The 14,528-nt window shown below is 45.5% G+C and overlaps 1 protein-coding gene across 1 annotated transcript in view; it reads right to left on the minus strand.

The window, feature by feature from the left end:
• LOC126106532 (MD-2-related lipid-recognition protein-like) overlaps positions 1–14,528 on the minus strand; it is a 60,035-nt gene that overhangs the window by 14,138 nt on the left and 31,369 nt on the right. The window lies entirely within an intron of this gene.

The raw sequence follows: 14,528 nt of genomic DNA on the forward strand, positions 1-14,528 counted from the left end.
AGGTTTAATGTAACCAAAGGACCGAAAAGCGATACAATAAAGGATCTGTTTGAAAAATTTCAACGGACTGGGGACGTGACGGATGAACGTGCTGGAAAGGTAGGGCGACCGCGTACGGCAACCACAGAGGGCAATGCGCAGCTAGTGCAGCAGGTGATCCAACAGCGGCCTCGGGTTTCCGTTCGCCGTGTTGCAGCTGCGGTCCAAATGACGCCAACGTCCACGTATCGTCTCATGCGCCAGAGTTTACACCTCTATCCATACAAAATTCAAACGCGGCAACCCCTCAGCACCGCTACCATCGCTGCACGAGAGACATTCGCTAACGATATAGTGCACAGGATTGATGATGGCGATATGCATGTGGGCAGCATTTGGTTTACTGACGAAGCTTGTTTTTACCTGGACGGCTTCGTCAATAAACAGAACTGGCGCATATGGGGAACCGAAAAGCCCCATGTTGCAGTCCCATCGTACCTGCATCCTCAAAAAGTACTGGTCTGGGCCGCCATTTCTTCCAAAGGAATCATTGGCCCATTTTTCAGATCCGAAACGATTACTGCATCACGCTATCTGGACATTCTTCGTGAATTTGTGGCGGTACAAACTGCCTTAGACGACACTGCGAACACCTCGTGGTTTATGCAAGATGGTGCCCGGCCACATCGCACGGCCGACGTCTTTAATTTCCTGAATGAATATTTCGATGATCGTGTGATTGCTTTGGGCTATCCGAAACAGGCGTGGATTGGCCTCCCTATTCGCCAGACATGAACCCCTGTGACTTCTTTCTGTGGGGACACGTGAAAGACCAGGTGTACCGCCAGAATCCAGAAACAATTGAACAGCTGAAGCAGTACATCTCATCTGCATGTGAAGCCATTCCGCCAGACACGTTGTCAAAGGTTTCGGGTAATTTCATTCAGAGACTACGCCATATTATTGCTACGCATGGTGGATATGTGGAAAATATCGTACTATAGAGTTTCCCAGACCGCAGCGCCATCTGTTGTTGAAAATTGTAACTACTGTAATTTCGAAAGTTTGTCTGCCTGAAAATGTACTGTTGTCCCAAGCATGTTGCAACAAACTGTGTATTTCTATCGCTGCTCGTTTAGTTTTTATTGCCGTTTCAAATATACCGGTCATTTTTGAAACACCCTGTACATAAATGATTTGGCAGGGTGGGCAGCAGCCTGAGGTTGATTGCTGATGATGACGTGGTGTGCGGTAAGGTGGCGAAGTTGAGTGACTGTAGGAAGATACAAGACGACTTAGACAAAATTTCAAGTTGGTGTGATGAATGGCAACTATCTCTAAACAACTATCTCTAAATGTGGAAAAATTTAACGCGGATGAGTAGGAAGAACAAACCTGTAATGTTTGGACACAGCATTACTAGTGTCCACTTGACACGGTGAAGTCGTTTAAATATCTGGGTGTAACGTTGCAAAGCGTTATGAGGTGGAACGAGCATTTGAAAACTGCGGTAGGAAGGCAAACAGACTTCGGTTTATTGGGAGAAAATAAAAAATACTGCATGTAGGGCGCTGGTGCGGTGTATTCTTGAGTACTTCTCGAGTGTGTGAGGTCCGTATCAGGTTGGATTGAAGGAAGACATCGAAGCAATTCAGAGGACGGCTGCTAGTTTTGTTACCGGTAGATTCGGCCAAAATGTAAATGTTACGGAGATGGTTCAGGAACACAAATGGGTATCCCTGGACGGGTTTTCTTTTTGGGAAACACTACTGAGAAAATTTAGAGAACCGGCATCTGAACCCGACTGCCTGACTGCCAAACGATTCCTCTGCCCCCAATATACATCACGTGTAAGGACCACGAAGATAACATACAAGAAACTAGAGCTCATACTGAAGCATACAGACAGTCGTTTTTTCCTCGTTCTATATGCGAGTGGAATAGGTGGGGGGGGGGGGGGGGGAATGACAAGTAGTGGTACAGGGTACCCTTCGGCATGCACCTTACTGTTGCTTGCGGAGTATCTATGTAGATGTAGATGTTCTGGGCTAAACACATGACAGTCAGATGGGCGAATCCGGGCCATGGGGTGGATGACGAAAAACAGTCCAATGAAGTTTTCTGAGCTCCTCTGGTGCACAGTTTTCTGTGAGGCCGTGCGTTGTCATGGACATGGACAAGTTCGTTGGCATTTTTGTTCGACGAACACGCTGAAGTCGTTTCTTCAATTTCCTGAGCGTAGCAGAATAAACTTTAGAGTTGAAAGCTCCACCATGAGGGAGGACATGAAACAGAATAACCACTTCAGAGTCCCAGAAGAACGTCACCTTGATTGTACCGACTGAGAGCACGGCTTCCGAGGAGAAGTGGTGTGGCTTCTCTTCATGGATAGCCGTTTTCCGGTTCGATGTTTCTTCATCTCTGTCACCACCAGCCGCATAACGCGCAAGAAATTCCGCACAGGTAGTCCTTCGTTACTCTTTATGGTTTTCTGTTAGGACGCGAGGAACCCAGCTTGCATACCTTTGATTACCACAAGTGGAGAATGAGTGTGTCAGCGCTACCAACAGAGACATCCAGTTGAGCTGCGAGGTGTCTGATGGCGATCCGTCGATCACCTCGAATGAGGGTGTTTCCACGTTCCAGCACTACGGGAGTCACAGCGGCCCGCCGACACGCGGATGATCCGATAGGTTTGCGCGACCTTGTTGCGATAGTAACAGAAGCCTCGCCCAACGACTCACCGTGCTTTTGTTCACTGCCAGGTCTCCGTAGACATTCTTCAAGCGCCTGCAAATACTTGAGATCCTCTCTGGTTTTCCGCCAAGCTCTGCTTGGAGCGCACACCCATTATAGACGCCATTCTGAAGGCTATATATAGCCCCACCACTAACCGGAACTTCACGAAACTCTAGGGGACGAACCAGAAATATTCCACTCTGTCCCACAACAATTAACACATTTTTGCAACCGGAACTGGCCGAAAAAAGGTGTTGCATTACTTATTGAATGCACCTCGTATGTGCGCCATTTTTTCTATAAACACGAACATGTTCAGCGCCTCTGCTCGCTCATCAGGTGGCATTTCATAAATCTACTTTTGCAACAGATCTGATAGAACATCACCAGTCATCCACAACCATTAAAGACAACCTGTAGATGTTACACACTGTCAATAAAGGAAAGAAAATTAGTCTTCTTGAAGAGTTCGAAATTTACTTCCATAGCTCCAGCTCCCCCTACCTCATTCTCAATGAACAAGTGTACCTGACAGTAGAGATGAGGGATCCGCTCTTGAACTAATTCATAGAGTTGAATCTTTCAAAGGAGTGAACAATCAGTGATTCAGAAAAAAAGAACGGTAGCTCCAAACGTTTCCCACGGCAGAGAGAGAGAGAGAGAGAGAGAGAGAGACGGAGCATATCAGCAGCGCCTCTGCTGGTCAGAGCACAGTGCACGCCACACAACACAGCCAGCGCCGGCCTCTGCCCTGCTTCTACCTTGGCTGCCTGCATTGTGCAGTGCCCCATTGGATTTTGTGTTTCACATATGCCGTGTCGTCTCTGTGCGTCCTCTGCCGCGCGCAGTGTCTGGCGCAGCTTAACTTAGCATCGCACTCTGTCGGCGATCGTTTCAGTCGCACGTCCTGCCCTCTGGGCAGTTGATGCGAGCAACAGGACAGAGAGCCACCTAGCGGATAACATAGGAACTACTTGCAACAACCTGCTCGCAAGGGAACGGACGATTTGTCTCGGAGCGGGTGAGTTCACCGCTCCCCCCACCCTCGGAACTCGCCCGCTCAACGCTCACCCCACCGTCTCGACTCTAGCCAGAGCGTTGAGCAAAGCGACTCAGGTGTCACTCTGGTCTCTGCGGTCTCAGCTCACGCAGTAATACAGCTCGCGGCTCGACCTGCTCGACTCAGCGCCTCTGCATCGGAGTTCGTCCCTACTGGATATTGTTCTTCGTAGTAATACCGCTATGTATATTACATTAATATGTTATGTATACATCAATTGTTTTTATTTTATTTTTATTTGTTTAAACTGATTAGATTAGGTTCCTGATGACTCCTCTTACTATAGGATTTTTATTATGGACACTCGAATTTACGCTTTAATTACGAGCGAACTGATAAACGTATCGCAAAATGTGATACACCAATATTTTCCTTGTTTTATTCTGCGTAAGCCTATATGCAGCACTTTCGTTTTACAGTCAAATTTATATTTTTTTCTTATTCTAGTACGGATTTTGCGATTTTAGGCGTCTTCGGAAGGAAACGTTCACTTTAAAAATATATGGCTTGTGATGTATTTGTATGAGGTTAATGAAATTTTAATACATTATAGCCAAATATATTGTTAATGTAAATCTCAAGTTACAACATTTTCCGATCACCCAAAAAACCACGATAGTGCAAAATAAATCAATAATCAAAAACTTTGTCATATCGTGGAAATTTCAATAAACAATACAAAATTCTTACTCATTATCTGTGTTACTTCAAAATAGGATCAAATAAGATCAAAATACTGGTATAGTACTGGAATAAACCAAGTTTAAAGGGCAATGTGCCTTCCATTTATTTTCTATTGTAAATGAGTGGTGAGTCATGAAAAAGAGCTAATTCATTTCAGGGAGTGAACAGTTCTGATCCAATCTCTGAAAAGAACAGTTTTGTCCATCTCTACCTGACAGACAAGTCACTTCTACATATTTTTAAGGAAATTTTTAAAAACTAAGTCTTTAACTCATTTCACCCTCGCAAATAGCTAAAAAAGGTCAATGATTATTTAACATTGCATAATTTGCCAGCAACCGTTCTATGTATGAGGGTCTTTCAATAAGTAATGCCTGACATTCTTTTTCTCAGAACGTATTTATTGTTGGTGACAATATACATCAACATGTCTTGTCCTATTTTTCTACGTAGTTTCCATCACCTTCTATGGTCGTACGCCAACGTTGTGGAAGAACATGTATTTCCTGCTGATAAGAGCTCTTGTCCTGTAGGCGTAGCCATGTTTTCACTGCATGACTGACATTCTCATTATCTTCAAAGTGTGTTCCCCGTAGAGAATCTTTAAGCGGCCCAAAGAGGGTGCATCTGCACGATTCAGCATTTCTGGAGCAGTGGCTGTGACAGGACGTCCCGAGCCTAGCTGATCATGGAGCTCTGTTTCTGTATTTCCTGAGGTGTAACTGTCTTTATCTACCGCCCAATTGTACTCCTATCAACTACAGCGTCGCCATACACTACACAGAAACGTCTATGTATGGTCACCAAGGTTTCTTTTTCTGTGCACAAGAATTCAATAACAGCATGCTACTTGTAACGTGAGTCGTATGCAGACGCCATTTTGACGCTGTACTACGACTCTGCCATCTGCCAGAAACGTAACGTTAGCGAGAGCCCTGGACGGTGCACAAGTCCCGCCCAATCACCCCCCTCCACACCAATCCATATCCTAAGCTCCGGCCATGATGTGCCGCATGTTCCAACATCAAAGTTGTTCGTATCACAGATATACCAGTCATAACAAGGGAGAAAATCAGTAGTTAGTACAAAATACAGTTTTCCCGGTACCATTGTGAAAAGAATTAGAAATATGTTCATTGAATATGCGAGTTGAAAAATCATCAATAAGAAAGAAAAACAAAAATGGTATCCACACTGACTTTTTTATTTCATGAGCTTTCATCTGCACTATATCAAAAAATCTGATATTTGTTAACTGCAGTGAGCGCAAATTTCCGTCACATCGCGTAGTGTAAGAAATTCTGTTGGGAAATATTAATTGGTAGTATCACCAAGGATGCTGCCCATTATCTCGATTGTCTAAAGTCAATGTTGTGCATAAACAAGGCAAAGTCGATGTCTTGGTTTGTTTCTGATTACCTCATTAAGACTAAAGAATATGAGTGGGATAATGTAGAAATGCGTAATGCAAGCAGTCAGATATTTATACAGTGTCATTCTTCATTAATATTTGCCTGTGTAATGGGTGAATTTTTACTTGTGAACTCTTATGACTGCTTGCTTATAGCAAACACGAAATTACTTTGAGTTCTTCTTCAGTGTTTGAGAGCTTTAGAGCTGCCTATTGTTAAACATACGTACATAATTGCGTCAGTGTCATTCCAACACATCTTATCGTACTTTAATGTCTGTTAGATATCAGTTTTGACAGCAGTTGGCCACAATAGTCAAGATAAGGTACCTTGTGTATGATAACTTTATTGAGAGTGCATATCTATGTTTCATTTTGACAGTATTACACAAACTGCTAAGAAGTAGTAACAGCACAACACTGCTAGTATGAACAACCGCGGTAAAACAAAAAACGACGAACAAAAACACGACAGCGACGAGGACTACCAAAGATCATATTGATGCGCTCTTGGTTGGTGTGGGGGGGGGGGTAGGTGTGGAGGGGGGGGGGTAAATGGGCGGGGATTGTGCAAATGTCCGGGGCTAACGTTTCCTATGCCAGAACGGTTCGAAACTTCACTGGCGCACGGAACAAACATCAAATGTGAAGCACCAACAATAACGTTTGTCTATGTATAGTAATAGCTTTTTTTTTTTTTTAAATGTGGAGCATTACTTATTGAACGATCCTCGTATTATAAATGACAGTGTGGTTCTGTAATTATGTAGCACGTAACATCTCCATAATTCTTAGAGCTAAGTTGCTTGACCACAACCTCTGTTTTCCCATGTAATTACGTTAGATTTTCTGAGTGTGTGTGCTGCTGTGTGACACTAACATCCAAAGTGTCACTACTGCCTCAGGCATAATATAGAAGTACCAATAATTAGTGTGGTGTCTAATATACACTTAAAGTGTAAAAAAATCGAGATATTTTTGTAAAAAAAATGTGGCAAATGTAATGTGGAAACAAAATGAATACTAAAGCTGCATGTAAGTAGAAGGGTCTACTATAAGATTTTACAACACATGTCGCTGAGCGACGTCTATTTTGTAATCGTCACATCTACATCTACAAGGATACTCTGCAAATCACATTTAAGTTCCTGGCAGAGGATTCATCGAACCACCTTCACAATAATTCTCTATTACTCCAATCTTGTATAGTGCACGGGAGAAAACGAACTCCTATATCTTTCCATACGAGCTCTGATTTCCCTTATTTCATTATGGTAATCGTATCTCCCTATTAAGGTCGGCGTCAACAAAATATTTTCGCATTTGGAGGCGAAAGTTGGTGATTGCAATTTCGTGAAAAGATTCCGCCGCAACGAAAAACGCCTTTGTTTCAATTATATCCACCCCAAATCCTTTTTTGTGTCAGTGATACTCTCTCCCTTGTTTCACGATAATACAAAACGTGCTGCTCTTCATTGAACTTCCTCGATGAACTCCGTTAATCCTATCTGGTAAGGATCCCAGACCGCGCAGCAGTACTCCAGAAATGGAAGGACAAGCCTAGTGTAGGCAGTCTCTTTAGTAGATCTCTAACATTTTCTAAGTGTTTTGCCAATGAAACGCAGTCTTTGGTTTGCCTTCCCTACAAAATTTTCTATGTGTTTTTTTCTATTTTAAGTTGTTCATAATTGTAATTCCTAGACATTTAGTTGAATTTACGGCCATTAGATTTGACTGATTTATCGTGTAACCGAAGTTTAAGGGATTCGTTTGGCTACCACTCATGTAGGTGACCTCAAACTTTTCGTTATTTAGGATCAATTGCCCATTTACGCACCATACAGATGTCTCTTCTAAATCGTTTAGCAATTTGTTTTGATATTCTGATGACTTTACTAGTCGATAAACGACAGCCTCATCTGCAAATAACCTAAGATGGCTGCTCAAATTTTCTCCTAAATCGTTTATACAGATAAGGAACAGCAAAAGGTCTATAACACTACCTTTGTTTTCTATTTAACAATGATCTCGAGCGTGGAATTGAATGTAAACCACCTGACGATTGGCACAAGCCCGAAACCAATCTTGTATTAAATAAAATCAGCTTATACTGTAACTGGTTGCGGTTGTTGTTCCACACCCCATAAAAAGACCGTCATTGTGCCATCCTCGTACCTGCCTGAACGACCCTCCACGTGAGGACCGACCACGGTACGTCCACAGATCGGCAGATACGAGGAGCAATCAAGTTCTAAGGCCTCCGATTTTTTTTATAATTAACTACTCACCCGAAATCAATGAAACTGGTGTTACTTCTCGACATAATCGCCCTGCAGACGTACACATTTTTCACAACGCTGACGCCATGATTCCATGGCAGCGGCGAAGGCTTCTTTAGGAGTGTGTTTTGACCGCTGCAAAATCGCTGAGGCAATAGCAACACGGCTGGTGAATGTGTGGCCACGGTTTCATTGTTGGAAAAAGCCAAAAGTCACTAGGAGCCAGGTCAGGTGAGTAGGGAGCATGAGGAATCACTTCAAAGTTGTTATCACGAAGAAACTGTTGCGTAACGATAGCTCGATGTGCGGGCGCGTTGTCTTGGTGAAACAGCACACGCTCAGCCATTTCCGGACGTTTTTGTTTCAGTGCAGTAAGGAATTTGTTCTTCAAAACATTTTCGTACCTTGCACCTGTTACCGTAGTGCCCTTTGGAACGCAATGGGTAAGGATTACACCCTCGCTGTCCCAGAACATGGACATCATCATTTTTTCAGCACTGGCGGTTACCCGAAATTTTTTTGGTGGCAGTGAATCTGTGTACTTCCATTGAGCTGACTGGCGCTTTGTTTCTGGATTGAAAAATGGCATCCATGTCTCATCCATTGTCACAACTGATGAAAAGAAAGTCCCATTCATGCTGTCATTGCGAATCAACATTGCTCGGCAACATGCCACAAGGGCAGCCGTGTGGTCATCCGTCAGCATTCGTGGCACCCACCTGGATGACACTTTTCGCATTTTCAGGTCGTCATGCAGGATTGTGTGCACAGAACCCACAGAAATGCCAACTCTGGAGGCCATCTGTTCAACAGTCATTCGGAGATCCCCCAAAACAATTCTCTCCACTTTCTCGATCATGTCGTCAGACCAGCTTGTGCGAGCCCGAGGTTGTTTCGGTTTGTTGTCACACGATATTCTGCCTTCATTAAACTGTCGCACCCACGAACGCACTTTCGACACATCCATAACTCCATCACCACATGTCTCCTTCAACTGTCTATGAATTTCAATTGGTTTCACACCACGCAAATTCAGAAAACGAATGACTGCACGCTGTTCAAGTAAGGAAAACGTCGCCATTTTAAGTATTTAAAACAGTTCTCATTCTCGCCGCTGGCGGTAAAATTCCATCTGCCGTACGGTGCTGCCATCTCTGGGACGTATTGACAATGAACGCGGCCTCATTTTAAAACAATGCGCATGTTTCTATCTCTTTCCAGTCCGGAGAAAAAAAATTGTAGAACTTGAATGCACGTCGTACGTGCAGGGGTACCGCAGGGGTCGGTACTCAGCCGCTCGCTGTACTCCCTGTACACTGCCGACGCCCCGAAAGTGGCAGGAGTTTAACTGGCGCTGTACGCCGATGATACGTCCCTGTTCACTCGTAGTATGAACGCCCAAGTGCTGAGAAACCGCTTCCAAGGCGGGTGCGACCCCTTGGGCTCATGGGCAACAAAATCGCGGCTGAAATTCAACACCACGAAGAGTCAGGCAGCTGTCTTCACCCGAAGACTTCTGCCTCCAGGGCTTACACCAGTCGAAATCCTGGGAGAACCTATCCCGTGGAGTGGGACGGCGAAATACCTAGGGGTCACCCTAGACCGCAGGCTCACATGGAAGCATCACATCCGTGATGTGAAAGGGAGAGCAATAGGACTCCTTCGCGCCCTGTATCCGCTGCTAAACCCGCAGTCGTCATTGCCACCGCAACACGGCATCACGCTATACCTAACATTGGTCCACCCACTGTTAGAGTATGCGGCCGTGGTCTGGGGGAAGGCGCAGATGCTCACAATTTAACTCTGCAGCGGATACAGAACCGCGCCCTGAAGACTGCCATGCTTCTTCCGAGGCGCTACTCGACGCGTCAACTCCACGAGGACACCGGGATCCTGCCTCTCCGAGATTGGTTTCCCGCCATCACCAAGAATTTCTACGAGAAAGCGGGACACTCCCGCAACCGGCTCATCCGAGGACTGGGCCAACAACCTCATCACAGGCCAACCACGCGTTGGCCTGACCTGCTGAGGGATTAAGTTTTACTAATCCCCCATCAGAGAGTGCCTATCTCTTTTTAAGGCTCCACCAGCAAGGACAAATCAACAAGAATGGTCTATTCTCCTCCCCCCCCCCCCCCCCCCCCGCCATGCAGAAACCGCAGGAATGACAAATTTTTGTCTAAACTGCACCATCTCGAGCCAAGGACAGGCTCGTCTTTTCAGCGTCAGCGTCATTATGAATAAAATTTAATTATTTATTTAGTTCTTTAAATTGTAAATATTATTTAAGTAATCACTATTTCGACAGAATTGCACTCCGCGCGGAGTGGCCGGGCAGTTTGAGGCGCCATGTCACGGACTGAGCGGCCCCTCCCACCGGAGGTTCGAGTCCTCCTGCGGGAAAGGGTGTGTCTTATGTAAGTCTGCAGGCTTTCGTGGCTGTTGTCACTGAAGTTAAAATCTTCTGGGTTATTAGGCCGCGTCATGTTTCTTCTAAAATGTTCGACGTTTCGACCCCTCTGTTGGGATCTTCCTCAGGATCTTTTGGTGTCGACTACTGCTAGAACACCAGTGTTCTAGCAGTAGTGGACACCAAAAGATCCTGAGGAAGATCCCAACAGAGGGGTCGAAACGTCGAACATTTTAGAAGAAACAGGACGCGGCCTAATAAGCCAGAAGATTTTAACTTCAAGGGTGTGTGTGTTGTTCTTAGCGTAAGTTAGTTTAAGTAAAGTGTAAGTCTAGGGACCGATGACCTTAGCAGTTTGAACCCTTAGGAATTCACACATATTTGAACATTTTAAATTACGCCAAAGTCCGCAGCTCGTGGTCGTGTGGTAGCGTTCTCGCTTCTCGCGCCCTGGTTCCCGGGTTCGATTCCCGGCGGGGTCAGGGATTTTCTCTGCCTCGTGATGACTGGGTGTTGTGTGATGTCCTTAGGTTAGTTAGGTTTAAGTAGTTCTAAGTTCTAGGGGACTGATGACCATAGATGTTAAGTCCCATAGTGCTCAGAGCCATTTGAACCATTTTTGAATTACGCCAAAAATAGTTTTTGTCTTGTGCCGCCATTAAATTAATTTTTCTACGTTATTAGGTTATGTAGAGTCTTTTGTACGTTAATGGTTATTTGCAGATCGTCATCTGCCATTAAGCGGTATTACTCTAAGTTTAATGGGCTAGGTAACGTTCCACCTAATCTCTAAACGTAATTTTGTTGCGCAGAAATATTTCGCATCTACGACTGCATGCTGAACATTAATCCTCCGAATTTTTTATTGTGTTCTTAATATTGAGTGAGGCATTATGCACATTACTCGGTCGACTTTCCCGCTTTGCTGCCGCTAGAGGACTGGGAGTCGCAGCGCGTGACATGGCGCTGTGTGACCTAACTACACTACTGGCCATTAAAATTGCTACACCAAGAAGAAATGCAGATGATAAACGGGTATTCATTGGACAAATATATTATACTAGAACTGACAAGTGATTACATTTTCACGCAATTTGGGTGCACAGATCCTGAGAAATCAGTACCCAGAACAACCACCTCTGGCCGTAATAACGGCCTTGATAGCCTGGGCGTGTACAGGTGCAGCTGCCCATGCAGCTTCAACACGATACCACAGTTCATCGAGAGTAGTGACTGGCGTATTGTGACGAGCCACTTGCTCGGCCACCATTGACCGGACGTTTTCAATTGGTGAGAGATCTGGAGAATGTGATGGCCAGGGCAGCAGTCGAACATTTTCTGTATCCAGAAAGGCCCGTACAGGACCTGCAACATGTGGTCGTGCATTATTCTGCTGAAATGTAGGGTTTCGCAGGGATCGAATGAAGGGTAGAGCCACGGGTCGTAACACATCTGAAATGTAACGTCCACTGTTCAAAGTGCCGTCAATGCGAACAAGAGGTGACCGAGACGTGTAACCAATGGCACCCATACCATCACGCCGGGTGATAGCCAGTATGGCGATGACGAATACACGCTTCCAATGTGCATTCACCGCGATGTTGCCAAACACGGATGCGACCATCATAATGCTGTAAACAGAACCTGGATTCATGCTAAAAAATGACGTTTTGTCATTCGTGCACCCAGGTTCGTCGTTGAGTACACCATCGCAGCCGCTCCTGTCTGAGATGCAGCGTCAAGGGTAACGGCAGCCACGGTCTCCGAGCTGATAGTCCATGCTGCTGCAAACGTCGTCGAACTGTGCGTGCAGATAGTTGTTGTCTCGCAAACGTCCCCATCTGTTGACTCAGGGATTGAGACGTGGCTGCACGATCCGTTACAGCCATGCGGATAAGATGCCTCTCATCTCGACTGCTAGTGATACGAGGCCGTTGGGGTCCAGCACGGCGTTCCGTATTACCCTCCTGAACCCACCGATTCCATATTCTGCTAACAGTCATTGAATCTCGACCAACGCGAGCAGCAATGTCGCGATACGATAAACCGCAATCACGATAGGCTACAATCCGACTTTTATCAAAGTCGGAAACGTGATGGTACGCATTTCTGTTCCTTACACGAGGCATCACAACAACGTTTCACCAGGCAAGCAACGCCGGTCAACTGCTGTTTGTGCATGAGAAATCGGTTGGAAACTTTCCTCATGTCAGCACGTTGTAGGTGTCGCCACCGGCGCCAACCTTGCGTGAATGCTCTGAAAAGCTAATCATTTGCATATCACAGCATCTTCTTCCTGTCGGTTAAATTTCGCGTCTGTAGCACGTCATCTTCGTGGTGTAGCAATTTTAATGACTAGTAGTGAATGTCGATGCACGAGGAACAGGGTGCTGTAATCAAATTTCTAATTCGAAGAATTCGTCCACACATGAAACTCTCTCTCCTTCTGCATGACAATTCCAGACCACACACGAGCGTTGCGACATCTGCAACAATCCGACGTCTTGTGTTCACTGTCATCGATCATCCTCCGCACGGTCTCGAGTTGGCCTCATCTGATTTTGAACTGTTTACAAAACTTAAAGAACACCCTCGAGGACTTCACTTTGATAGCGGTGCAAGCAGAGGTGGATCTGTCATCAAAGTCAAACATTCTGCACTGGCGATATCAACACACTGGTCTCTCGTTTGGAGAAATGTGTTTGTCGCCAGGGTGACTATATTCAGAAATAAATCTGTACACAGGAAGAATGAAGATGTAGAATGTTAGTAACGTTTCTATTATTTAAAAAGTTAAAAGATTTCACATACAAAATTCGGAGGTTTTACTTTTCAGCACGCCCTAGTACTCTGAAGCGCCAAAGAAACTGGTATAGGCATGCGCATTCGTACAGAGATATGTGAACAGGAGCTACGGCTCTATGGTCGGCAACGCCTATATAAGAGAACAACTGTCTGGCGCAGTTGTTAGATCGGTTACTGCTGCTACAATGGAAGGTTACCAAGATTTAACTGAGTTTGAACGTGGTGTTACGGTCGGCGCACGGGCTAGGGGACACAGCATCTCCGAAGTAGCGATGAAGGGAGGATTTTCCCGTACGTCCATTTCACGAGTGTGCCGTGAATATCGGGAATCCTGTAAAAAAATGGCTCTGAGCACTATGGGACATAACTTCTGAGGTCATCAGTCCCCTAGAACTTAGAACTACTTAAACCTAACTAACCTAAGGACATCACACACATCCACGCCCGAGGTACGATTCGAACCTCCGACCGCAGCGGTCGCGCGGTTCCAGAATGTAGCGCCAAGAACCGCTCGGCCACCCCGGCCGACATCGCTGAGATCTTGCAAGAATGGGACCAACGACGACTGAAGAGAACCGTTCAAAGTGACAGAAGTGCAACCCTTTCGCAAATTGCTACAGATTTCAATGCTGGACCATCAACAAGTCACCGTCCAAAGCATTCAACGAAACGTCAGCGATATGGACTTTCGGAGCCAAAGACTCTCTCGTGCACCCTTGATCACTGCACGACACAAAGCTTTACGCCTCGCCTGGGCCCGTCAACACCGACATTGGACTGTTGATGACTGGAAACATGTTGTCTGATTTTACGAGCGTCGTTTCAGATTGCACATGTACAGATAGGGAGACAACCTCATCAATCCATGAACCTTGCAAACCAGGAGTGGACTGTTCAAGCTGGTGGAGGCTCTGTAATGGTGTGGTTTGTGTGCTGCTGGAATGATTTGGGACCCCTGATACGTCTAGATACAACTCTGACAAGTGACACGTACGTAAGCATCCATTCACGTCCATTTTGCGTTCCGACGGTCTTGGGCAATTCCAGCAGGGCAATGCCACATCCCACACGTCCAAAATTGCTACAAAGTGCCTCCAGGAACACTCTACTGACTTTAAAACACTTCCGCTGGCCACTAAACCCACCAGACATGAACATTAT

The sequence above is a fragment of the Schistocerca cancellata genome, chromosome 10, assembly GCF_023864275.1.
Source record: "Schistocerca cancellata isolate TAMUIC-IGC-003103 chromosome 10, iqSchCanc2.1, whole genome shotgun sequence".
NCBI classification, from domain to species: Eukaryota; Metazoa; Arthropoda; class Insecta; order Orthoptera; family Acrididae; genus Schistocerca; species Schistocerca cancellata.